We start from the raw sequence: 26657 nt of genomic DNA, 5'->3' as shown, positions 1-26657 counted from the left end.
GACCCTTATGCAACCTGCACATCTTTTACCACCCTCCAGGAGTCAACCTTCCTATGATTGACCTAACTATGGAAACCATTGCCTCCAACCAGGGTCTGCACTGCACCCAGATCTTCCTTGGTGACTTCAATCTTCATTGGAATGACCTGAATGATCAGGTGGTGAACAGTCTCAAAAACTTCCTAACTGACCTCAACCTGACTCAATTCTGTGACAGTCCTACGCAGAACTTAGGCTCGACCCTCGATCTAATCATCTCCAATCCCAACTCCATTCAGCTTGAATCTATTCTCCCCTGTGACTGGTCGGACCATCACTATATCACCTTCCGTATCCTAGAAAGTTGGAACTCCAAAAGATCACAGCCATTAAAACAAAAACATTGGAAAAGAACGCTCCAAAGTACAAACGTAAATGAGCTCATATCTCGCTGCAATATGTCCCTACCGCCGCCTGCAAACATGTCCGACGTTCACGACCTCACTGAGCACTACAACAACTCCATGTTGACTGCCCTGAATACAACTGCCCCCCTACAACTAAAAAGAAAGTCCAACAAAGACTCCAAACCATGGTTCAATGACAGCTTAAATGCAGACAGACACTGCCTGAGGCTAGCAGAACGCTCTACAGGTCTCCTTACGATTTTAAGACTAAAAAGAAGTAGATACAACAAACTCATCAGATCGGCGAAAGCAACCTTCTTCAAATCCCAACTTGACAAGGCCAAATATCGCCCCAAAAGGCTGTTTGACCTGATTAAGCTACAATCCAATAACACTCCTATCCAATCTCCTCTCATCTCCTGCCCCCAGCCAAACTGTGATGCCTTTTCTGACTTCTTCCTTGAAAAGGTGAGCAAGATGGAATCTGATCTAAGGTCTGCCATGATCGATCTATCACCCACTCCTGACTCCTCCTTACCCTCGCTCCCTCTTACTCTGCCCTGTCTCTCCCCTAAAAACAATTCTTCTTGGAGTCAATTCACACCCCTCAACGACACATCAATCTTCAACATTCTCTTGACCCTGAAACCTTCAAAGCACTTCAATGATCCCCCTCCCCCCAACTTCTTTAAATAAATGATAAGATCACTATCCCCACTCTGGTCCAAAATTATCAGTGCTTCTCTTCTTCAAAGTGAGATCCCTGACTGCCTGAAGGCGGGGCTGGTTTTCCCTATTCTCAAAAAACCGACGGCTGACCCTGAAAATCTGAATAATTTTCAATCAATCACAAACATCCCTACTCTGGCAAAGCTCCTTCAGAAATGTGTCCATGAACAACTGTGCAACCACATTGAGGAATTCCAACTTCTTGATCAATTCCAATCGGGCTTCCGTCCCAGCCACAGCACTGAAACGGCAATCACTCATATAGTGGATGACGCTCTCACAATGCTTTACCAGAATGAATCTTGCCTACTAATACTACTGGACCTCTCATCTGCGTTTCACACTGTCAAACATGACAATCTACTGAACCTTTTTTGGAATGTAGGATGGGGCTCTCAGGCACTGTACTAAAATGGTTTGCCTCTTTTCTCAAAAATAGAACGCAGAGAGTCAAATCCAATCAAACTCTCTCCAACTCCAGTCCTTGCACACTGGGGGTGCCCTAAGGGTCCTCGCTCTCCCCCACGCTCTTCAACCTATTCATTGAACCTCTGACTGTAATCCTCAAAGCATCTAACATCCAATATCACATGTATGTAGATGACACCCAATTGTACATGAAAATCTCTTCCCCTGAAGATATCAAGATACTCAACGGAACCCTGCACAAAACCCTAAATTGGCTAACCTCCAACCACCTCAAACTAAACACCCTTACAAAAGAATTCCTCCTCATTTCACCCACTAAGCAAACCCCCATTGTGGAGAAATATCTGAAAAACCTCTCTGCTCTCAACTGCACACCACACATCATTTATTCCATGAAATCGCTGGGAATTGTGCTGGATAAGAACCTAAACATGCAAGATCACATCAGCGCATCTACCAAAGGAGCGAACTTCCAACTGAGCATCCTAAGAAAACTCAAACCCTACCTTCCCTAAGATGACTTCAAATCTGCGGTGCAAGCGCTAGTCATCTCACGACTAGAATACGGCAGTGCCCCTCTCTGCGGGATACCGAGACTCAGAGTAGCCCCCCTCAGAGCATCTCTGAATGCTGCGACTAGGGCTCATCACTGGCTCCAAGAAAACCAACCACATTCTCCAGCCCTGAAATCTCTCAAGGATTCAATTAAAAATTGCATGTATGACTCATAGAGCGCTACATTTCAACACTCCTCTATACCTGGCAAATTAGCTCGAACTATCGGGTGGCTCCCATTCCTCAAGGCGCTCCAGTACCTTGCTGCTCAAGCTGAAGAAATTTTAAAAAATGAAAACCTACACTCGTACATTCTCAGGTATTGCACAGAGAATCTGGAACTCCCTACCTGTGGAAATGAGACTGATTCCTTCAACACTTGCCTTCAAAAGGGAAGTGAAAGCTCTACTGATGAGCACTGCGCTGAACTGGAAGCTTTTCTCCTTTTGTCTCCTATCGTGTATAGCCGATTATTTGCTACCTGGCAAATGCTACGGCCCCAATGTCACCCTCTAATATGTCATTTTGTACCTGATGTTATTTCTATACATCTTTACTTTTCTCCCACAACTATCTACCTATGTCTTCCGCAACTCGTATGTAAAGCACTCTGATACCCACTTGGGTCATGTTCGCTCTATACAAAACTTTAAATAAATAAATAAATAAAAAATAAATACATCCCTAAAGTGACTATTATGCCAATAAGTTTTAAAAATCCGTAGTTGGCAGCATTGAATTAGAAAGTGCATACTGATGATCTGGAGTTACCCACACATCGTTAAAGTCTTTTTCACAATGAGTTGTTTTCCACCTTTTCTTTTCATCCTCTGTTACTTCCTCCTGAAGCTCTCTGAGTTTATTCAATGGTGTTTGTACTAGGTTCAATAAAAACAATTTACATTGGCAGTTTCATCAGTTTTTCTCTTAGATTTACATTGTTCTTGTTCTTTCTCTTGTTCCTGCTTTTTTAATTTGATTCTCACAGTTTCAAGAGCACAATCCTTGGAACCTGATCTGCATAGTGATTTCCCATGGTAACTATGCCATCACCAGACTTCTGAGCAATACACTTTACAACCCAACTTTCTGTAGGTTGCTGTAGAGCCTCTAATCATTTCAAAATGTATGTTCCATTCTTAATCAGAGTACATGAGCATTTCATAAAACACCTTTGCAACCAGAGTTACCCCAAATCAGGCACCAGTCCAAAACCATACTGGCTGTCTGCATAGATTGCAAAACTCCAGTAATTAGTCAAAAAGCATACACTTATCAGGGCAACCAATTCAACAACTTGTGCTGAAGTTAGATTACACTAGTATGTTGCTTCAACAATTTTAGAAATAGAGCAGACTGCGTAAGCTACTCTCAATATTCCTTCAAGGTCTTTCAGACAACAACCATCTAAAAGCAGAGTTAAATCAAATTCATCAACTGGAGTATCTTTTATGTATAGTCTTGATTTAGTACATAATATAACATTTCCTAGCTTTCGTAACGGAAGGATTTAATTCTATTAAGGACACAAAGGCAAGGATTATACTTATCTTTTGTTCGCTTTATTAACAGCAGCCATGTAAAACAGTAATAAACACCACAAATCTCATAAACACTTGGGATAAAGTTCATTAAAGTCCAACCATTAAGTTGCTCCTGACCCTATTATAGTCCTATGTCAATATCGTCTCCTCTTTCCTCATGTGACGATTAGCTGGGAGTTAACCATTAATCCTGCTTCCCTGTATCATTTCCTGAAAAAGGGGATAGCGTTAAGAATGCATTCTGAAAGCTCCAACAATCATACATAACAGCAGAAACTGATCATCATGAATCACAAGTATGATTTAGCAAAAGAGACAAACTCTACTGCCATTTGAAAAATCACATGTAACTGTAAAGAGATTACTTGTGTTCCTCCCAAATCATCATCTCACACAGGGAGGGGGGGGGGGGGGGGGCATAGCCGATCCATGACCCCGGGAAGGGGGGGGGGGGGTAATCCTGCTCTCGGCGCCCGCTATAGAATTGAAAATTTCCATTACGAAAGCTAGGAAATGTTGTTATATTCTATTTCAGGACCGGAGGCGAGGATTATGCTAGTTCAAAGCCTATCCACCATTAAGGATGCTATGTTATGAAGCAGCTTAGGGTAAAAGCTCTTGGAAACAGAGTCTGATGACCAATCCGCTACATCTATAATATCCTCTGAGCGAGGTCCTAATGAAAAGGTTTTAGAGGCCATAGCTACTCTGATGGAATGGGCCCCAAATGTCTGTGGGTTGGTGCCTGCTTCCTGCATGGCCCGCCTAACCCATCCAGCAATGGTAGGGAGGAAATCCACTTTGTGTCGTTTTGTAAGGGCAATAAGAAGTTGTCGTTCCGCAGGGGGATGGAGTTCCTCTGTCATGGGCTCATGAGACTCAATGCATCTTGCTACACATAGCTTTGAAGAATCTGGAAAGGTAAGATAAGAGATCACCTTGGAATTGGTGTTTGTTCTCCTTGAAATATAAAAGATAACACCCTCCGGAGTAAACACTCATCGCCTGATTTGCAAAACCCTGACATCAGATACTCGTCTACAGGAGATCAGGCATAGGAGAGATGTTCACTTAGCTGACAACTGTTTCCAAGAAGGAGACTATGAAGTTCAGGCCATAGACAATGGTGGTCCTCACAGGATCCAAGTGTTGGTAACGACACCAACACATCTATCGGGACCAAGTTCATCAACATCTTTTAATTGTGTTAATTGCCCATGCCTTGGAGAGAAGGTCTGCATCTTGGAGCAAAAGTCCTAGAAAATGCCATCTTCCCTAGTAATCCTCCACGCCATGAGCCGGAGCGAACCCTCTAGAACTAGGTGGTGGGGATTCCCAGAGGGATCCCAGAGGAGAGTTGGGAACAGGGGTAGACGGATTAGAGAATCCCAAGAAAGTTCCTCAGAACCGGAAACCACACTTGAGACCTCAAAAGTGGGGTGATCACTACCACATCCACCCGCTGTCGCCGGACTTGGGTGGATAGCCTAGCTGTTATCGAGAAGGGGGGGGGAACTCATAACCTTTTTTCTTCTCTCAACGTTGCTGCAATTGCATCTGCACCTGAGCTAAGGGATCTGGCCTCCAGCTGAAGTATTTGGCCACATGATGGTCTAGCCTAGACACAAAGAGGTCCACTGAGATCTGGCCCCATCGGGAATTCAATGCCCGAAAGACAGACGGGCCTCATTTCCAAAGCCTGTGGTTCCTCAAGTATTGGGACTGCCTGTTCGCAACTTGATTGTCTGAGCCAGGAAGTTTTTTCACTGTGACTGAGATCTGGTTCTCCAGGCAGCACTACCAGAAGCTTCTGGCCAGATCCGACAGAGGTTTGGAGTGTGTCCCCCCAAGATAGTTGATGTACCTGACCGCTGCCACAATGCCCATCTTGAGGAGGACATTGCAATGTATTTGTTTCTTTGTCCTGCATTTGATTGTGAATGAGGCGGCCATCAGTTCCAAACAACTGATGTGGAGGGAGCTCTCTTCTACTGACCATTTTCCTCCTGTGGAGAATTCTCCACATCATGCCCCCAGCCCACTCAGCTGGCATCGGATTAGGTCACCAAGTTGGTTAGGACCCAAAGATGGCACGGCCGTTCCACGCCTCCTTGTGGGCTAATCAGAATTGAATCGCTGTCTTTTGTTTATCCGACAAGGATACGCACTCTGAATATGTCAGACCCTTCCTCAAGTGTGAAATCCTGAGCTGTTGAAGGGCCCTGTAATGTAGGGGGGCAGGAAATATGGCTTGGATGGACAAGGAGAGAAGCCCGACCAACCACGCGATCGGTTGTAGGGATGTGACCGGTCTTGCTAAGGTATGCATTCATTTGTGTCTGCTCTTGGCTACTTTCCTGGAGGGAAGACTCACGGTGGCTTGAATGGAGTCCACTACAAAGCCCAGGAACACACTGGATTGTGTCAGAGAGGAGACCGACTTATTCTTGTTGATGAGAAGGCCCAGGGACTGCAAGATAGAGACCGTCCACTGAATGTGGATCCGCAGGGTCGTCGGGGTACTGGTTCATCAACAGGAGATCGTCCAGGTAGACAATCAGGCAAACTCCTCTGGCCCTGAGATGCTCCACCACCGGTCAAAGGTTCTTGGTGAAACATCATGGGGCTGAGGACAGGCCTAAAGGGAGTGTTATGAACTCGTAAGTGGCATAAAGCCATTGAGATTGAATGAAGTATTGGTTAATCAAAAAGAGAGGGGGGACCGAGGAGCAAGTTACGGTCCAGTGTCCATGCTCCTCTTTCATAGTACTTAAACAAACAAAAAGGACACTGTTCCTAAAGGCTGGCTACCGGATGTCGACCAATAGTCCTCGCCAAGAAAAAGCAAGAGTGAAGAAAAAGACCTAGGTATAGAAGGGACCCCCTAAAAAGGAGAAAGAACAGGTCTTGTCTCCTCTTGCCCTCACACATCCCGGAGGATGTCATGCTTCATCATCGGGCATTGGCTCCTCGTCGGGCCCGGCGATGCAATGCCCAACGGGTCCCCCGAAGGGTCACTTTGGCAGAGCTCTTTTAAAGTCAATGCCGGATGGTGCCTGAGGGTGTGGGTCCAAATGAAGAGGGCTACAAGGTGCGTGCAAATTTAAATGAAATTTGAACAGGGGTTGCTAAGGCCAAAAGTTAAAAACGGGAATAGTCCCCATAAAAACACATTAGAACCCCATGGGTAAACAGTTACCCTTACAGGCATAGATATGCATGTAATGGATCGACATGTTTCGTGCCACTGGTGCCACAAGGGTCATAGGCGCTTCTTCAGGATCAAAAACAAAATGCAGTGAAGTGCACGTGAAGTGAGTGATAAAAAGCATATACCCTCATAATCAGTCAGGGTGAGCCAGTTCCCTGCTTCCCATACAGGGTGGCAGTAAATTGCATATCCTTCTGATGGATACCTAGGGTAGAAACACAGAATAAATTATGAGCAGTATGTGTATCAGTGCAACTTGATGCCACAAAATGTGCCACAATCGTGTGCACGACCTGCCACCATAAAAGACACACAAGCCAGAACTTCGGGACGTCCCAAAAGTTACCCATGTACCATTTATCCCCTACCGGGATTTAGCCGCTCTAAAGAAAGAAACCATCTCAGATGTGTGCGTGTCCATAAATATTTCATCCTACAATGTAGCCGGTCTAGCAGACACCCTTCATGTCAGATGGAGGACCAGGGTGTCTAAATTATATACAGTACCCTTGACCACAGTATGATTCTACATAGGACCAGTCATGCATGGCTACCTTTCCCCGTATGATAAACGTTATGTCACAGGACTTACGAATAGGGAAGCAATTCCAGTAGAAAATCCTTACTCAGCGTTATCAGGAGAGTCCCTTCTGAGGCCAGAGAAGGTGGACCCCCGCACCCAATCGGACTGTAATAGAGAGTGATATTAAAAGAGAGCAATATTGAAAGAGAGCATAAACAACAGAGCCCAAAAACTACAAAGGCTGTGCGCGAGCCGAGCTCTAATCGCTCGGAATGCCCCTGCCTCAAACGCCCTCTGCTTAACTTACAATAGTGTCCGAGTGCGGGCTGCAGAATACCTGCCCCGTCCATACGTCTCCCCCAACGAGTTACCAGGGGGCAAGGCTGGGACTCAATAGTCCAAATGGAGAAGCCCGGGCGGCGCCTACTTCCGAGATGTAGATCCCTCGGCGTGACAGGGTGCTTGCGCAGATGCGGGCTCCTGACGCGCCTGCGTTGCCGGGGAGAGCTGCTCACCCGCGCATGCGCGTCGTACTGCATATGGGGAATAATGTTGTAATCGCAACTATGCACGGATAGTATCGATCTTCTATAATGAAGTGACGCCAGCCCAGACAGTCCTAATGAATCAATCCTAACATCTCTCCCATCGGGTCCATCAGTCCGAGCCTTGCCCCCTGGTAACTCGTTGGGGGAGACGTATGGACGGGGCAGGTATTCTGCAGCCCGCACTCGGACACTATACTGCTCATAATTTATTCTGTGTTTCTACCCTAGGTATCCATCAGAAGGATATGCAATTTACTGCCACCCTGTATGGGAAGCAGAGAACTGGCTCACCCTGACTGATTATGAGGGTATATGCTTTTTATCACTCACTTCACGTGCACTTCACTGCATTTTGTTTTTGATCCTGAAGAAGCGCCTATGACCCTTGTGGCACCAGTGGCGCGAAACATGTCGATCCATTACATGCATATCTATGCCTGTAAGGGTAACTGTTTACCCATGGGGTTCTAATGTGTTTTTATTGGGACTATTCCAGTTTTTAACTTTTGGCCTTAGCAACCCCTGTTCAAATTTCATTTAAATTTGCACGCACCTTGTAGCCCTCTTCATTTGGACCCACACCCCAAATACCCTCAGGCACCATCCGGCATTGACTTTAAAAGAGCTCCGCCAAAGTGACCCTACGGGGGACCCGTTGGGCATTGCATCGCCGGGCCCTACGAGGAGCCAATGCCCGATGATGAAGCATGACATCCTCCGGGGTGTGTGAGGGCAACAGGAGACAAGACCTGTTCTTTCTCCTTTTTAGGGGGTCCCCTCTATACCTAGGTCTTTTTCTTCACTCTTGCTTTTTCTTGGCGAGGACTATTGGTCGACATCCGGTAGCCAGCCTTTAGGAACAGTGTCCTTTTTGTTTGTTGAAGTATTGGTTAGACAGAAATATCGGGACAATAAGGTATGCGCCTTTTAGATCCAGGCTTCCCAACCAATCGTTGGCCAGAAGGTCTCAGAGGAGATGAATACCCGCCATTTTGAAGTGACGATGAACCAGCCACTCATTGAATTGTTTGAGGTTAATACCCGGGCACTTCCAGCCATCGCGTTTGTCCAACAGAAACAGATTGCTGAAAAAGCCCTGGGGACGTGGTGTGTCTAGAAAATGGCCCCTTTGGACAAGAGGTCTTGAACCACTGCCTTGACCACACAGGATTCCTCCACGGAAAAGTGAAGCTGTAGCAGAGCCCTGGATTGGATGAGGAAGCCGTAAAATTCTAGCTGGAACCCTTGCATGGTCTGTAAGACCCAAGCATCGGACATCAGGGATTTCCAGTTGTGTACAAAGTGGAAAAGGGACTACAGTCACAGTGAGAGGTGCCCTACCGGTGTCCTCCTCTAGAGCCATGGTGTCTGGAGTATAAACGGGTAGGATATAACCCCCCGAACCTGGACTGGCCCTATTAGTGTCCTCATCTAGAGGCTGTGCACCTTAAGGAGGTCTGCTGTTGCCCTGGGCTGGCCGAGTGCCCCCTTCCACGGCCAGCCCCAGTGAAAATCCGGGGGGAAATAAATCTGCTTAATTGACGACTGCGCTTTGTCCAACGACTTGAACGTGGCGACAAATTTACTGAGCTCCTTGATAAAGGGCTCACCAAATAAGCCACCTGGTGCCACAGGACCGGCTTCAGAGGTGGCTTGATCACCTAGTTTGAGGTCAATTTTGATCAACAAAGACCTTCTGCGTTCCGTGGATAGGGCACAGTTGGCATTGCCAAGGAAAACATTGCTCTCTGCACCCATCTTGACAGGACCAAGGGGGGTATGAGAGAGCCGGACGTCTTGGCATCCTCCACTGTGTCTAATAATGTTGTCAAGGGGCCCGGCCACGTCTAAAGGTTTCTCCTGCTTGGATCTATCTCTGGCGTAAGGGCCTTGAGGAAGTTGAGAACTTCTTTATCCAGAGTCTTCTGCAGTCTCTCTGCCACATACGTCGCTACTTTGTCCACAGGGACCCAGTCAGATGAGCAAGGGTGTAGGAGATCATCTGAGTCTAGCAAGTTGGAATCTGGACCCCGTGTGTGTCTATCGCCATTAGGCGACTTAGGGTCCGATTGAAGGTGCCAGGGTCTATTTGGCTCCATGTCGCCGTCAGAGGCCAAACAATCATCATTGTCTGATGAGTGGGTAGCTGTGGAAGGCGAAAAGTGCACATAAAGCAGGCAAAGGCATCTAAATCTGCACCGGTTTGCTTCACGCCTGAAGGCTGGGGCAGCTTGGGTATGCTTGAAGGCTTGGAGGGTGGACCTTTAGGTACCACCCTCGAATCAAAGTGTCGAAGGCACTGTGGTGTCAGGTTAATTATTTATTGTTCTAGCAGTGCCATGGCTATTGAGACTGCCCTATGGATAGAGGTGTCCATGACTTCACAGAAGTAATCATCAATAAAGAGGTAAGTGATCGCCTCCTCCTCCTACGTATAGAAGTTGTGTGTCTCCTCCATGGTAGAGGTACAATATGGTCTGGACACCACCAGATCATGGAGGGGCCTGAAAGGCCCCAGTCAACAGTGGGACATCAACTGCCCTTTATTTCACAGGGAGAAAACAGTAGCTGCAGGTAGGGTCTGGGTAACAGCAAACCTGTAGTTGTGGTATTAACTGATTATTTTTTAGGCCTGGGTGTAGTGTCCCATAAAGCCCAAGAAGGGCTATTGAGCAGAATGAAGGCACTTTGTGTGTTCTGAAACTGGGAGGTCAACAACCTTGAATACGGGACCCAACTCAGGCCCTTGATGCATGCAGTTAACCAAGGACAATGACTTCTAATATCAACCCTGACTGGGTGTAAAGACACGCACAAGCGCGAGAAACAGTGGGTTGCCTACTGGCGAGAATACCGAACCCTGCATGGGGCATAACACTCCAGGCTGCGGGGGGCTAGATAAGGCTGAGGTTGTCTGTGAGTCCGATCAAATCGCTATCCTCCAAGGAATGCAATCAGAATGGCGGCTGCGACTGCCATGAAAGAGTCTCCTGAGACACATGCGGGTACCTCTAGCGATCGGAAGATGGCACCGCACAGACCCAACATGGTTTGAAGAGATACCTCTGTTGCATAGCAGCGAGCATGTTCAGTGGGGCAAAATTAATCAACCCTGTAAGAGAAACGCATACCTTGCACAGAAAAACTGCATAACACAAGGCAAAGAGAAAGCCAAACGGCTTGGCACTTAACTGATGGCTGCGAGGAGCAGCGAAGAAAGAGGAGACAACGATATTGAAATGAGACTATAATGGGGTCAGGAGCACACTGACTGGTTGGACTTTGATGAACTTAATCCAAAGCGTTCATGGGATTTGCAGTTTTTATTATTGTTTCGCATGGCAGCTGTTGAGAAAGCGAAGAAAAGATAAGCATAATTCTCGACTCCGGTCCTGACAGAATACGGTTACATCAATGCAATTGTAGTCAGAGTATTTCATTTGTCTGAATTGTACATGAGCAGTCTATCTACAAATGTACCCTGTAAACTGCAAACTTAATTTTCAGATAAGCAATATTAATTTCTCGCCTTTCTGGTGCAGTTGGCTGTGGTGTAATAACAACAGCCTCATGACTGGGGCAAATGTATCAACTGCAGTTGTAATTCCACTAGGACCAGGTAAAGCTGATAAAGCATTCTCAGGTGAAGCCCTCGAAGTGCTGATTGTTATTACATGTGTACCCATGCTTGGCCCTTTTGCACCTATATAATGTACTGGCAGTTTGGGTGTCTGTACATTATAAGTATAAGGAGATGGTCTAGAGTTTAATAGGACATTTAGGAATTTATCTTCCTCATCAGAAACCTTTCCATAATTATCCTTGTCTTTCTTTCAATTCTCATCTTTAGAATCGTCATATTTATTCTAAATTTTCTTTTTGTCTCTCACTAATTAATGCAGGAAATATACCCACACCTTGGCTGATATTGTCTCTTCGTGCCTTTCTCTGCATGCCCCACTTGGTTTCTAACCATTGCCTCACTGTATTAATGTAGGAAGCTTGCTTAGTATATGGTGCATACTTATCTAAGTGAAGCACCTTGCACTAATTCAGGCAACCCTCATGTTATGTTATGTTATGTTTAATTTATAAAGTGTACGGCTACTCAAAGTGTCCCGGCGCTTACTCCAGAAAAAAGTAAACTGCACACAAGTCAGAAACTAAAAAAGCAATGTTTTAAGCTTTTTCCTAAAAAGCAGTGGATCCTGAGTGCCACGGATCATGGTGATTTTAGTGGTCTTAGACAACCATAGAAAGCTCTCTTAATGTTAGCTGTGGACATAAGTCTTGAGGCTTATCCAGAAGGAGTATTAAGCAGCTTGTTTTATCAGATCTAGGCATGTAGTGTAGGTTAAACGAAAAAGAACCACACAGTGTATATATAAAAATATGTATATTTATTACGCAACAATCACTAACACATTGGTATATCTCCTAACCGGAGATATCAACACAAATACACAATACTTCAATTGCAAATAAGGAAAGCAGCACAAAATACAGTGGTCTCCAGGGGTAAACCAAACCATATTCTAAAACACTGGAATGAGAACTGCGATGGAAGTTGAGACTTAGACCAGGAGATTCAGAGGAGCTGGGGACACAAGGAACCACCCAAGGTAAGTACCCAGGAACACCATGGAGGCTATGTGAGGAGTTGAAAAACAGCTTCGTACTCAAAAGAAGTCAAAGGGGAAGTCTTGGTTGCAGTTTTGAAGAAGGACCCTTCCCAGTGGACCCTGAAACAACCCAGTGGAAGACTGAAGGTTGGAGAGTCACCCCATCCAGGGATACCCCAAGAACCAGGATACCTACGCCAGGGAAGCCGGGTGCATAGGTGCGAAGTGACGTCGGAAACCACGGTAGATCATAATGGAGGACTTCAGAAAAGATGCCGCTAGCGCAAGAGTCCAGTGGAATCCAAGGGTGGATTCTTGAAGAAGAGAACCTGCGAGCAGAGGGGATGAGTCTATGCCACTCGGAGGTGACCGGAGGCACTTAAGAGCAATGGCCACCAAGGACGGAAGGTTCAGGACTGATGATGGTGACCTTGTCGCTGCAGCTGTGCGGACCAGTAGATGCTGAGGAAGACCAGGAGTCATACACGAGCTGTCCCATTAAGGAAGTCGAGAACAAGGGGGTCGGTGTCCGGCAGGAGCACCAACAAGCCTTGGTAGCTGTAACAGATGCGGGAAGCGAAGACACAGCAACGTTGGGACCAGCAAGGTCAAAGGGACTCACCAAAAGCAGGAGAGTCAGAGGAGGCCAAGAGGATGCAGAGGAGCCCACTGGAGTAGGAGAAGACCCTTAAGAGGACCCACAGGTTGAAGGAACAGGAGTCGGAAGAGGATCTTGAGCAGCTCACCAATGATGAAGGCCCACGGTGCAGAGGATGTGGTGAGGACACTGATCTTGGCAGGAAGAGATGCTGGAGCTTCTTGTAGCCAGAAGATCTCTGGAGTGTAGAGCCAACAAGCCTTGGCAACAGCAAGTTGACACGGTGCACAGAGGATTTTCCCCAGCGGTTCCAATGAGCCAACTGGCCTCAAAATTGCAGAGAAGACAGGTCAGGCCTCGAGAGTTTTGCAGACTACCACTTGTGTTGCGGAGCCTCTCAGAGTCTGTGGGACGTCAGGAGCAGCAGACCCGTCAGCTTTGTTTCAGTTCCTGCAGATGCAGAGGAATGACTCCTTCACTCCAAGGGAGATTACTTCAGGTGTCCTTGATGCCCACATGTCTGTTAAAGATCCTAGAAGAAGCACAGACACCGAAGAAGACTTGCAGAGCAGTGAGATCAAGAGCCACAGGAGTCTTCCATGACTCAGTCTCAGTTCCAGGCGAAGTCCCGGTGTCCTGGCGGTGGAAGAGTGACATAGTTTCAGGCTTGAGTCTTGTCCCATGAGAAATCAGAGGACCCACCGACAAGTAAGCCCTTAAATACCCTAAGCAAGGGGTTGGGATGCCTCAGGGGTCCCTCCCAGTGGAGGGGCTGGACAAAGGGGAGGATACTTCCAAGGCCTTAGTCCAGTTTCGCACCAGAGCCGGAGCCAAGTGCTCCCTGAACTGGCTCAAACTGGAGTATTCAAGGAGGGCACCAAATGTGCCCTTCAAAGCAGTCTGGTGGTGCTGGCAAGTGCCCCCACACCAGCCCAATACACTAATTCCTGTCTGGGAGGTGGTCACACCTCCCTGTGATAGGAAACCTATTGTTCTACCTTCCCTTCCTCAAGCTCATCTCGGCAGCAGGAGGGCTAATCGTTTCTGGAGTCGGCAGCAGCACTAGCTTGTTGTTACTGGGAGTACTGGGGGCTTCCCAGAGGAGCCCCGCAGTGCATGGTATCATACCTACAACACCGTTAACGGTGTCGGGGTATGACATAGCCACTATATAGTTGGCTACCGGGTAATGACGGATGGCCTCTATATGTATCAAAATGGCTGGCTGCACTTACAAAGCCTGGAGAATCGGCTACGGGGTGTGTAAGGGTGTCCTGCTCATGCTGGGGCACCCACACACTTATAAGCCAGCACCCTGCCTTCAGGATTGAAAGACCTGCCTTAGGGGTTACTTATAGGTTTTAAATGTATTCACCTCAGATATATGAAAACTTATACCTGCTGTAAGTGGTGCTAGCACCAGCTTTCACAGGCTGCAATGGCAGGCCTGTAGTCACAGTTTGAGTGGTCTCTCATGGGTGGCACAATACGTGTTGCAGCCCATGGCAGACCTCTGGTTTCCCTATGCCCTGGCTACCTCTGTATCATATACTAGGGATTTATGGGGGTTCACCAGCAGCCAATTTTAGAGGTTCAGAAGTACGTACCAAGTTCAATTTAGGGAGGAAGCACTGTGACTGGGGTCCTGATTAGCAGGATCCCAGTCAGACTAGTCAAAAAACACACACTGACACCAGCAAAAAGTGGGGGTAACCATGAAAGCAGATCTTACTGTCCGACAATTTTGTTATAAATTTTTTACTTGTTGACATTTATTACAACACTTACTGAGAATGACATAACTCAAACAGTTCTGAGAAGCAGGGGGGAAGGGATGGGGGGGGGGGGAGTTAAAATATCTTCAGCGCATACAAATAGCATAACAAAGATTACCACATCAAACTGAATAAAGGAAGCTGTACATTGATAGCGCATACATGGGCGACATTAAAAAAGTCTCAGGTATAACAGAGTAGGAGGACTGAATACATGCCTTGCGCCCTGAATAATATCTCAAAGTTTTATGGGTTAGGGCAAACTTTACTACCACACATTATATGACACTATCTTCAGTGCAGACAGGCGTTCACCAGTTCAGAACAAAATGTTTCTAGGGTGGGGGGTATCGCGCGATCTCAAATACATTAAAAATGGTTCCCAGGTGTCTTTTGGATGGGCTGGCTTAGTCATCAGCTCGCAATGGGTGGCCAATTGTTCTTGGCAGTATGTAGCGTCTTGTAGCCATAATGTGGCCCTGGGAACCTCTTTCCTTCCCCAGTGTTTAGCCAGTTGGCTCTTGGCTAGTATTAGGAGAATTGCAGTTAGACAGCGGGATGCCTGTGGCAAATCTTTAACGTAGCCAAGGAAGCTGACTATCGGTGTTATAGGAATCTGGTGCCCGGTAATTTGCTGAAGTGTAGAGTGTATCTCGCGCCAGTAGTCTGCAATTTTAGGACATTCCCAGGCTAAATGTAGAAACGAGGCCTGGGGTGTTGGAACATCTTTCACATAGCGCCTCTTCCCTTAACCCCATACGGTGCAGTTGGAGGGGTGTACGGTATAGTCTGTGTAGAAAATTTAAGTATATGAGGCGCAATCTATATTTAGGTGATAGAGCTGCGGTTTGTGCACAGCAAAATTACCATTGCTCCGCAGATATAGGCGGGTTCGTGTCTAGCCTCTATTGGGCGTGCACTTTATGGGTATACACAGGCACATTATCCTGCATCACTGTGTAGAGTCTGGTGACAAGCTTGCGGTGTGAGTTATTCGTGAGAATGTCTTCCAGGGCATGTAGTGTTGGAGGGTGCTCAAGGAAGGTGTTGTGACATGCTCAACAAATAGCACGGAGTTGGTGATATAGAAGCATATCCATCACAGTGAGGCATGGAGTGTCAGTTGGTGCGGGTGACTGTCTGACAATTAATAACCTGCTTTGTCATTATTTTCCTTCTCAATGGCCACTCAATCCCATTCTTTTAATGCCTCAAATTGTGTAGGTCTAGGTTACGGCTTCCTCTCAAAAATCACATCTCAGGTATTTGAGTTTTCTGACAATTAAAGGAACCCTCTAAAAAAATGTGAAATTTCTTGTCACCAGATGTAGTCTCAAGCCAGTCTTTTAACCACACATGTGTGAAAGCTCATGGCTTCCATCATTTTGAATGCAAGGGAATACTCAGTAGGAATCTTTACACCTAGCATTATAGGAAATTTAGGCTTTTTTAATCGAGCACCCATTTCTCCCGATCAAAATATTCACAAATCACGCAAAAATAAACAAAGGAACAATCAACTGATCACAACTCAGCTATGTCAAACGTCAAACAATTAAAGCACGACCTACAACATCAATCGACCAATGTCAACGCAACTCGTGGTGATACCTCACCAATCCCTGCACAGCCCCCCAGTGACAATTAACCAATTGAAGCTCAACTTATATATGAAAAATGCCCTTAGCCACAACAAACCACACATTCAAAATAAACCAATCTTATCTGTGTAACCTAAATAAAGTGGAAAAGAAAGGAATCAAAAGTCACATGTACTAAATAAAGAAGAACTAGTACCAACAGTACTGTCAATCACACTATGGTAGATTTTCGACCAGTGGTAAGCCACCTAATTAGAAAGGCATGTTTGCTTCTGAGAACCAAAGGATGAACAAACAACAGTCTAATTCAAGTAAGAACACTTTCGACTCAAAGACTCTAATTAATTTAGTACTCCATAATCCATATCTCAGTATGTACGTGGTGCTACACAAAACACACAACCACGTGGCGATCTTGGATTATGACAAATCTGATTACCTTAACCAACAAGTAAACATAAAAATCCGACATTTTCTTTGAAGAAAACACAAAATCATCTTTGTCTCATTTAAACTAACACATCAACAAACACTAAGGACCATATTAATGACCAACTCACACTGTGTGACAGGAAAAGGGCAGGAACGCACCGTATTTCAGTCAATACGGCACATTCCTGTCTTTTTCCCTGCGCTCGTGCCCTTTTGGTTGCCTAGCGCCAACCCAGGCACCCTTGCACCATGGTGCAAAGGTGCCTGCGTTGTAGGGAGAATTGTTTTTGTGCCGGAAGGGCACTTTCCTGTACAAAAACAATCCCCTGAAGCTTTTACCTCTTTCTATGTGTGCTGCATTGTGAAGCACACATAGAAACAGGAACAAACGAGGAGAAATAAGCATATTTCTCTTTGTTACGCCTCACCTGGGCAGGCGTAGGTTTTTGGCGCATTCCCATGTCTACCACTTTTGGTTAATCCTGGAATGCGTCAAAATCCATGGATGTTGTGTGGGAACATCTACGCAACGGCCATGGAACCGCCTCCCTGGCGCAGAGTAATGCAACGCATCGATTTGTGTTGTAGTTCATAAGATTTATGAAGCCACTCAGGGCCAAGCATGTCCTAGCATGGCCTCATAAATAGCATTTGTAATATGCATCGCAGGTGCAAGAGCGTTCAAAGGGGCTTGTAAACAACTCCTTAACTCACAAATTTGACAAAATGATCAGATTCGCAGTAATCAAACCCCGCAATGAACCGCAAATCTAGAGCAGGTAATCCTAAATCTCACATGCAGTGTAATTCATGACTCGACGTGGCTTCATACTCTCAAACAACAAGTTCCACAACGCACTACAAAGTGCCACAGTCACTCACAATAAATTCTGCCCTACTAATGCATTCCTTCATTCGGGAGCAACTTTTGGAACTCTGCAAATAATACAATTTAGATCCGATCATAGAAATCGAAAATTTGGACAGATTGCAGATAAAAGGACATAAATTATCTTGGGGTAGATCTAATATCTTCTCTTTAATCTTTCAGTATGGACCACCAAAAACTGTGGGCGCTTTCTCTTGGATAATCTGCATGATGGTCATAGCACCCATTGCGGGGTCGGGGACGGTGTCATCAGGAATGGATGAGGCAATGCATTCCTAGTAATAAGATCCAAAATAGCATTTCACAATATAGTCAAAAATAAAGAGTGACTCAGAAGGAGAATTACAAACCAGTACGTTAAGAAAACCAGGACGTTTTATTAACAAATTAAAGTGCAATACAGAAGACAAAAATGTAGATTTAAAATGAAATTAGTCATAAGTCAAAGAAATCAATTGCAATGAAGGCTCCTTAGCATGTTAGATAGATGCAGTGATGAGCAAAATCTTAAAATAGTGTAAGTCTAAAATATGCAGCAAATTGAAAGAGAAACGGGCAGCATCCCTGGTAGAGCCCCAAAAAGATCTCAACCCCAAAATCTGTGAGATTTTCATAGCAAATTTCACCATGGAAAGTAATAGAAACCACTCAGTCAGCATGGTGCTAGCACATATATCAAAACTACAGTGTATCATAGTTCAACACTATAAAATGTCATACTACCATCATCAAAGCATCAGCCCCTTAAATGAATAATAATTATAGCCCTTCTGACCTAATATCATCAGATGTGTCAGATCAACATGGTTACATGGACAATGCAGTTTCATCAGTGAAAAGACTACAGTGCGCGCGCAAGAAGAGCCTAGAAAAGTATCTAAAGGCTTATTCCGGAGTTCTTAGAACACAACATATCATTACAAAACAAACAGCGCACATTTTGCTGCATGTGGAGTCAATGACAAATATAGGCATGCAATGATATTATGAAAAGGCAGCCATGTTAATTCGATCATTGAGGAAGCTCTATAGCTGCCTCAATGCTACATGACTGATACATACAGTAAACAGAGATAACAAAGTCCTTTTAAAAATCAATATGGACACATTTTATAATGTCCTTGTTAGATCTGGCATCTTTGGCAGGGTTTCCTCCCGAACTTTTTACCTTCAAACCTCCTGTTATACTGACTTAGTTTTTGCTGGCTTTAGGACTCTGCACACTTTATTACTGCCAACCAGTGCTGAAGTGCCTGTGCTCTCTCCTTAAAATATTGTAGAATTGGCTTAGACCCAATTGGCATATTTAATTTACTTGTAGGTCCCTAGTAAAGTGACTACCTGTGCCCAGTGCTTATACATTAAGGGGCTTATTTACATGCCCCTTGCGCCGCAGGTACGTCACTTTTTCCCATGGTAAAAGTGGCACACCGGCAGCGCAAGGGGCTTGTAAATAAGCCCCTAAATGTTACTTGTGGGCCTGCATCACTGATTGTGCCACCCATTTAAGCAGCACTTTTAACATGTCTCGGGAATGCCATTGCAGCCTGTGTGTGCAGTTATAAACTGCTATTTTGACTGGGAAAAACAAACCTTTTGCCAGGCCCAAACCTTCCTTTTTAATACATATAAGTCGGCCCTACGGTAGGCCCGGACGACCCAGACGGCAGAGTGCAGTGTATTTAGAAAGTTGGACATGCACTTTTCAGTTTTACATGTCCTGTTAGTGAAAAGAAAACCATTAAATTAGTTTTCAACTATTTCAAGGTCTACTTCTTCCATAGGATAACATTGTAGTTACCTTAATGCATTCAATAAGTGATAAATTCCAAATGGAAGTAGTTAACCAGTTTGGTGTCTTTGGAATTGTAATGACAATTCCTCTCTCATAATGAAGTCTGATTTTAAATTGCAATTTTGAAAATGCCACTTTTAAAAAGTTTATGTTTTCCTACCTTAGCCATTTAATGCCTGAACCTGTCTCTGGGTCAGATGACTGGGTGTAGTTGAGAGGTGGACTCTGTGTATTCCTTCAGCAAAACAAAATAGAGAGCTTAGGTGTGCTGGAGGGGACATCACTGGCAGGATAGGAAGGGGGGCTCTGGGCTAAGCCCTACTTACACTTGAATAGGCTGTGTTGTGCCTCCACACAAAGGGCTGCATGCTCCCGGGAGCCAGGGCAGGAGAGGCACGATAGCAGCGGACTTTAAAGGGAAACCTCTAAAAGTTTCTCTCACTTCAAAGAAGGCCCGGTATAAATATTGGACCGCAGACACCAGCTCTTCAGTACACTTCTGGACCTGTGGACACTGCCAAGAAGAAGGACTGCTGTGCTATTGAAAGGACTGCCACTCTGCTCTAGTGCTGCTCTGAAGGACTGATGACCTATTGTACTGCCCTGCTGCCCTCTTACCTGGGTGAGAAGGACTGGACCTGCATCTGTTGAACCCAGGTTCCCAAAGTGACTCCAAGGCCTAGTTGACTGGCTTTCTGTTCAAAGCCACAGGGACATAACAGGCTCACAAACACCTGAACCAGCACCCAGATCCAACAGGAGCAAGGCCCTGACCCTCTCAAGTAGTGTCCCTCAAGTCCCAAACCCTTAGTGAGGCCTCAGAGAGATACAATTTAAGTTTTGGGCTCGCAACGACAACAGGATATTTGCACTGCAGTGACGACTCTCCGCGATGCTAGGCCTGCTCTTCACGCTACATCAACAGCCACCTGCTACACTTCTGTGCTCCTCGTGGCCCACTCCACCGCAAACGGGACACTTTGAGCTGGATTGGGAGGGTAACTTTATAGCGGGACTAACCTGGTCCCTATTTTCCACCTATGCTCCATCGGGGTCAGCGTGAACTTGTGACTTTCTCCCGGTCTTGCACGACCAGATAGCCGCAAGTGGTGCTTTGGGCTTTTTGGTGCTATTTTTACTTGAATCTTTCAAATTGTACAACTCCGAGTAGATTTATGTTGGTTTGGTCTTCATTTATTTATGACATTTTACTCTACCTTTTTTCAAAATTGGTATGGGATTTTTCTTGTGTTCTGTTTTCACTTTATTACTGTTTGAAGTGCTACATAAATGCTTTACACATTGCCTCTAAGCTACGCCTCACTGCTCTGTGCCAGGCTGCCAGAGGAATGAGCATAGCTTAATTTGGGGTTTGCTTGTGCCTCACACTGATAAGGATTGTGGTTTCTGCTTCAGAAGGGTTTCACCCTCCCTTTACCAGCAACCCAATTTCTCACAGTCCTATTTCCATATTATGTCAGAGACTTGGCAAAATCCTAAAACTTGAGCAAATGGCGGTGTTTTCTCTGTATAAGGTGGTGACCATGGGGCACCCCTCATCCCGAGTGCCTGCCTGTGACCCAGCTTTGAAATGGTGCAGCACTTGCTGCATGTGCTCTCCCACGAGTGCTGCCAGTGAAATGAGCAACCAATCCTGCAAGGTCAGTGGTACACTCAAGTGGAAATCAATGCAGCAGCCTAAGTATGATAGCAAACTGGCAACCAGGGCAGCAGCCTCAACAGCATAACAATAAAGCAACAGATATAGCAACTGCAGGAAGATACCAAACCAGCAACCAGTTCAACAGACGGAGCATAATACTAAAATGGCAACTAGAGCAACGGCCACAGTAGAGCAAACCAGTACATGTACAGTGACCAGCTACCACTGGCATCTTGAGAGGAGGACCAAATGGGGCCAGTGCCCTCGCTCTATTTGTTCTGGCCCCATCATGGGCTGCAACAGAGCTGCTGCTGAATGGAACTGGAAATGAGACAAAAGCAGACATTGCACCTTGCCATTATTTCACACAATTTGGGAACGAGGGAGGAAAAAGGCCTTTACACAGCCTCTCTAATGTCATAAGTATACACTCTAAATGCACAGTTTAAAATTCACTGACTCCAGTATATGTCTTCTGACTAAACCATAGGTTTCTAAAGATATTAACAGAGAACTTCTCACCTACACATTTTTGTGGCATGCTTCATCATTGGTGTCCTCTATTGATCAAGGTAGGTAAGTACAACCTCTATGGGTTATACCAGTTGTGGGAGTTCAAGAATTTATTTTGCTGGATAATAGCTGGGATCAAGATAGTTAAAAATATCTTAGGGTGTACCCAAAAGATTATTTATTTTATTTTGTGGGTACAGTGGAAATGATTAAAAATACATATAGGGTGTTTTTAAAAAAAATAATGATTCATATGGATTCATCTGATGATTCTGATCAGTCTTGGTCCCATGAAGAAGTAAGTCCACCCATGGTCCAATTTTAGCAGAATGGCCTGATTGATTACAATGAATATCTGTATAAGAGAGAAAGGCCCTTGGGTTGTAAAGGAGATCCACAACAATTCCAGGTGGGAGACGCCATGTTCTAACGGAGTCATGAGTCTGAACATTCAATATAATGAACGAAGACCGGGACTATGAATTTTAGACTGGCTTTTGGAACATGGCTCAATGATCAGTGTGCGTATGCATATGATCCCCCATCAAATGCTAAAGCTAATAAAGGCATAAATTGAACGTATCTTTGGGATCGAATGGGATCTGAATTATGCAGTTTTGCACTTCCACATGAGTATCTTTGTTTATGCAGCACACCTTTATGTTGTATGTCGTTATTCTGACCATGAGAAAAATAAGAGTATCAATACTGAATATGGTTTGTCACATTTGACGTGATAAGCATGATGCAATCATCCTGAGATATTATGTCTTGATGTATTTGACAATAAGGAGGTGCCTCCACCTCTCATGACCCGAAAAAAGAGAAACCGCAGATGAGGGTAAGTGAGAATGTGTGTAACATGTGTTAACCATATTTGTTGTGTTGCATAGTTGTCATGAGCATGTACCACTGGGCACACCTTATATAGCTTTTTCATTAACCTCTTCAGTGCCCATGACGAGATAGTCTCGTCATGGAGCACGGTTGCGCTGTGCCCATGACGAGACTATCTCGTCATGAACCCCACCCACTAGTGCAACGCCCGGCACAGGAGGGGGAAAGGGCGTGGCACTGAAGGGGTTAAAGTATCTGCTTCAAAAGACGTTGCTGATATGGGTGTAATTTTCGAATTAGAATCATATGAGTTTATTAATGTGATTCATTTGCAAAGAAAACGAAAATGCTGAGCTGTACAGAACTGTGTTTTATTGACCTATGTTAACTAGGCCTGGACTCCATCTGCAGTGTTTGTTTGCTTATGTTTGCTATTTAAAACATTTACTGATTAGAGGGAAAGCAACTAGCTTTATGTGATTTTCCTCCATTTTGTACTAGCCGGACCATTACAATACTTATCCTGCCAGCAAAAAAGCGGTCAGGTGGTAACCCTAATACCAGCACATTGTTTTTCCTTCCATAGTGTGAAAGTTTTTGTTTTATTATCAGAACTGTGCATTATTAAGAAATGCAGAATGGTGATCTACACTCAAATTCATGTGTACACTGACAAGATGGTTTTGCCTTTGAAACGATTTTGATATGACCCATGAAAGCGTATTTTCTTGGATTATGATTCCATGTTGTTCAAGATGGATGTCACATTCATTGTTTATTATTTCTGCTGCATGAGGTCAGACAAGCCTTGTTTATTTCCTATTGACACTGTTCTTGAAGAAGACTCTCTAACATGGGCTCAGTAGTGTTTCTTTTCTTCAAGGTCCTTCTGCTTGCACGTAGCATTGCATTTATTCATAATGTTTTACTATTGGTTTCATAACTAGTTAGCTCTGGCATCTTCGGATTACATTAGGTCAGAGGCAGCTGAATCAATATTCATGTAGTGCATTAGTGCTTAGGAGGTAAGGCTGTATGACACTCTTGAATCCAATGTTCTGACTTGCTAAAATTATATTTCTTTTGGACACACCATGATGAATCTGCACGTTCTATGTATTTCTATGGAAAGATTTCTTATTCAAAGCCTTGATTTCGGGGGTAAACCAGATCTCCTATAAGACTTTTCCTATGCTACTAGGGATGCTGTCTAATTTCCTACTGATTTAGCTATTCATTTGGGACTTAGAATATTTTTGATTCTGTTTTGGTCTTGTTGCTAAGAGCCTTCATGGCAATGAATTCATGCACCTGCTGTAATTATCTTGTATTGTGCCCTTGAATTATTGTAATAAATTTTTTTGAATTCTTCATTCCACCCTAGAACTCACTTATTGAATCAGTAATTTTCTTATTTCATTTTTTTTATATACTGATGTGGGACTATCGTGGAAAACATTGCCTCACTGTCCTCGATCCACCTAACCCTGGGCGTACGATTGAGGTGTCTTTTGGAGTTTAGGATTTTAAGCGAACCTCTCATCCACAATAGAGTCTCCGCTGCTCGCAATCATCAGGGAAACAATGTTGTTTAACCATGTGTTATTGTTAACCCATTAGCAGAGTAATATAGTTCTATTTGCGTTTGAAAGGTTATCTCTGTCCTGTCACCCACTGGGCAGTTTAACCCTCGATGAATAAGACAGAAAGTCAGGAATGTTTTTTTATTTTTTATTTACCTTCAAGTGCATTATAACACTTAAGCATTCCTTACTTTTCAGCCAACAGCATGTTGCATTGTGGGGCTTGTATTTTTCCCTAACACTTTCTTTATGGGTTGAAATCCCCAGAAGGCAAAGTGATGTTGGCTAAAAATGCCAGAATTGGTAGAAGGTGTTATCAGGCGAGCAACTAGAGCCAAATTTCGGGGGGCTAAGTCTTCCAGCCATAGGCAGGGTGGCTGTAAGAAGGGGTGAAAACACAAAAGCCTCATTAACGAGTAAATGGTCTTTTAAAGACCTGTGAAGTACTCGGGTCCGGCTGCAATTAGACGGACGCCAGCCCGCGAGGCTGTCTCAGCTGGGCTGACACACATGACGGGGTGGGGGGGCTGAAGCCCGGTGAGCCCAATGGGTGTTGCGCGCCTGGGTGTTATACATAACATGGTGCCATTTGCCACTTATGTTCTAAAATGTTACAAAATCCTCTAGTCCATTTCAAAATCTGCTTGCTTCCCACATACAACAAAAAGTAAACTCTGCTTAGATATTTGGGCTCATGCAACCAAAAGTTAACCCTGCCTAGATATTTGGGCTCACTCTTTCTTTCACATCTTGCATTAAAAGGGGGATTGGAATACCAATTGTTTTGACTTCTTTGTAGTGGAACGTTTTATACAGAGCTTCACAACACAACAAAGGTACAACATGGACTGTAGCAGCCCAGCTTTCGCTAATGTAGAGAATAAGTAAATGGCAGTTGCCAGTAGCCGGAGGAACACCACATGATTCTCTCACTCATACACAAGTACAACACAGGTAGCTAATACACTAAACATGGAATGGGAGAAGTTAAGCGACTATTGGTCACTCTCTGTAAACATACAATTCAAGAAGTACAAGCCACATGGAAGAAAGAGCCAAACCACTAACAGAATACCTTACAATTATGTACTCATATAGGATGATGAAACTCACCTACCTAGCGGGGCAGGGTTCATTACTAGGTTTAACACCTAGCACTGTAAACTTCCAAAAGTACTTTGTTTCACTTGTTGTACAGTCTCCTACTTATGAGATCTCTACTTTTGGTAAGGTCTTTTTTGCAGAGTTTTATATAGCTCGAACTTGACCCGAATCCAATCAGATATCAGAGCGCTTTACATAGCACCATTTACATTAGGACACATATTCATTCTTTGTTAGGCAGGGGGAGATGAAGTGATTTGCCCAGAATCACAGGATGTTCAGCGTCATTACCGAGACTCGAACCCAGTTCCCCAGGTCCGAAGTCGAGCGCCCTAGCCGTTAGGCCAACTCCTCTCAAGGTTGTCTTTTACCTCAGCATTTATGCTCTCCCTTTGCTAAACTCTCATTCCTAAATTTAAATTGTGCGTGGGTGATCCCAATTTTTTTTTACGGGTGTCTTCCTGCAACAGTATTAAAAGAGAGTTAAGAACAGACCTGCTTCTCTTTTCTGACCACATGTTTTGGTGCTCGAATATTGCCCCTTTGGGACAGGAACTTCCCTGAGACTACAGGCATCTCACATCCAATACTAATATTCTTAGGGCATGCCATGCAAGTGCATTCTATATATCCTTTAACTCATAAGCAGTGGAAACACCCCTTCTTCATAGAAAAGGTACACAGGACAGAACCAGTGCACGCATCCTTCCCGCATACGATAGATATCGGTAGTGCAGCCGCCGTGCAAGCTTTGCTCGTCGCAGGAAGCATTCAAATCAGGCAGCACCCGTGCATGGTTTGTTTCCGCATAGGAATGGCACAGGATGGCAGTAGCACAGCAAAGGTCCCGCTCTAGGAGAAGGTAACAAGTGCCAGCTTCTTTTCCCAGCAGAACAGATCCAGCAGGGCGACTGGTACAGGATTCCAGAACATGTACAGTTAAGGCATGAGTGACATGCGGGTCTGGAGCGGGTTCTTAAATCACTGAGGGGAATGTATAAGTGGATGAATGTGTGAGTTCAGACACCATTCTCACTTAGGTGACGTTCCACATCAACGTCCTGAAGAGCCCGTGTTTTTCGCATATTGATAAGTAGCTGCTAAATGGTAGGTTATTGTTGTTCGGAGCAGCCCAGCCAGTCTTAGTAACCGTGCTCTAAACAGGCACACAGGTGGCAGCCTCTTCGATAAGGTTCTGAATGCGCGCGCACCAGGTACTGTGCAATCCCAGCCTTGGTGCTGCACCTGTTCAAATGTCGAGGGCAGCTCGTGGCTGTTTTGAAGACGTTCTGAAGCTGCTGCCTTGGTTGCAATTTGATA

At 44.9% G+C, this 26657-nt stretch overlaps 1 long non-coding RNA gene across 1 annotated transcript in view; it reads right to left on the bottom strand.

Moving 5' to 3' along the window:
• LOC146861037 (uncharacterized) overlaps window positions 1–26657 on the bottom strand; it is a 180824-nt gene that overhangs the window by 97634 nt on the left and 56533 nt on the right. Inside the window, exon 3 of the long non-coding RNA XR_014978902.1 lies at window positions 21505–21621. This is a non-coding gene — a long non-coding RNA (uncharacterized LOC146861037). The remainder of the gene's footprint in view (window positions 1–21504; window positions 21622–26657) is intronic.

The sequence above is a fragment of the Triturus cristatus genome, chromosome 3_1 (genome assembly GCF_964204655.1).
Source record: "Triturus cristatus chromosome 3_1, aTriCri1.1, whole genome shotgun sequence".
Lineage (NCBI taxonomy): Eukaryota > Metazoa > Chordata > Amphibia > Caudata > Salamandridae > Triturus > Triturus cristatus.
This window is presented reverse-complemented; position numbering and strand designations above follow the sequence as displayed.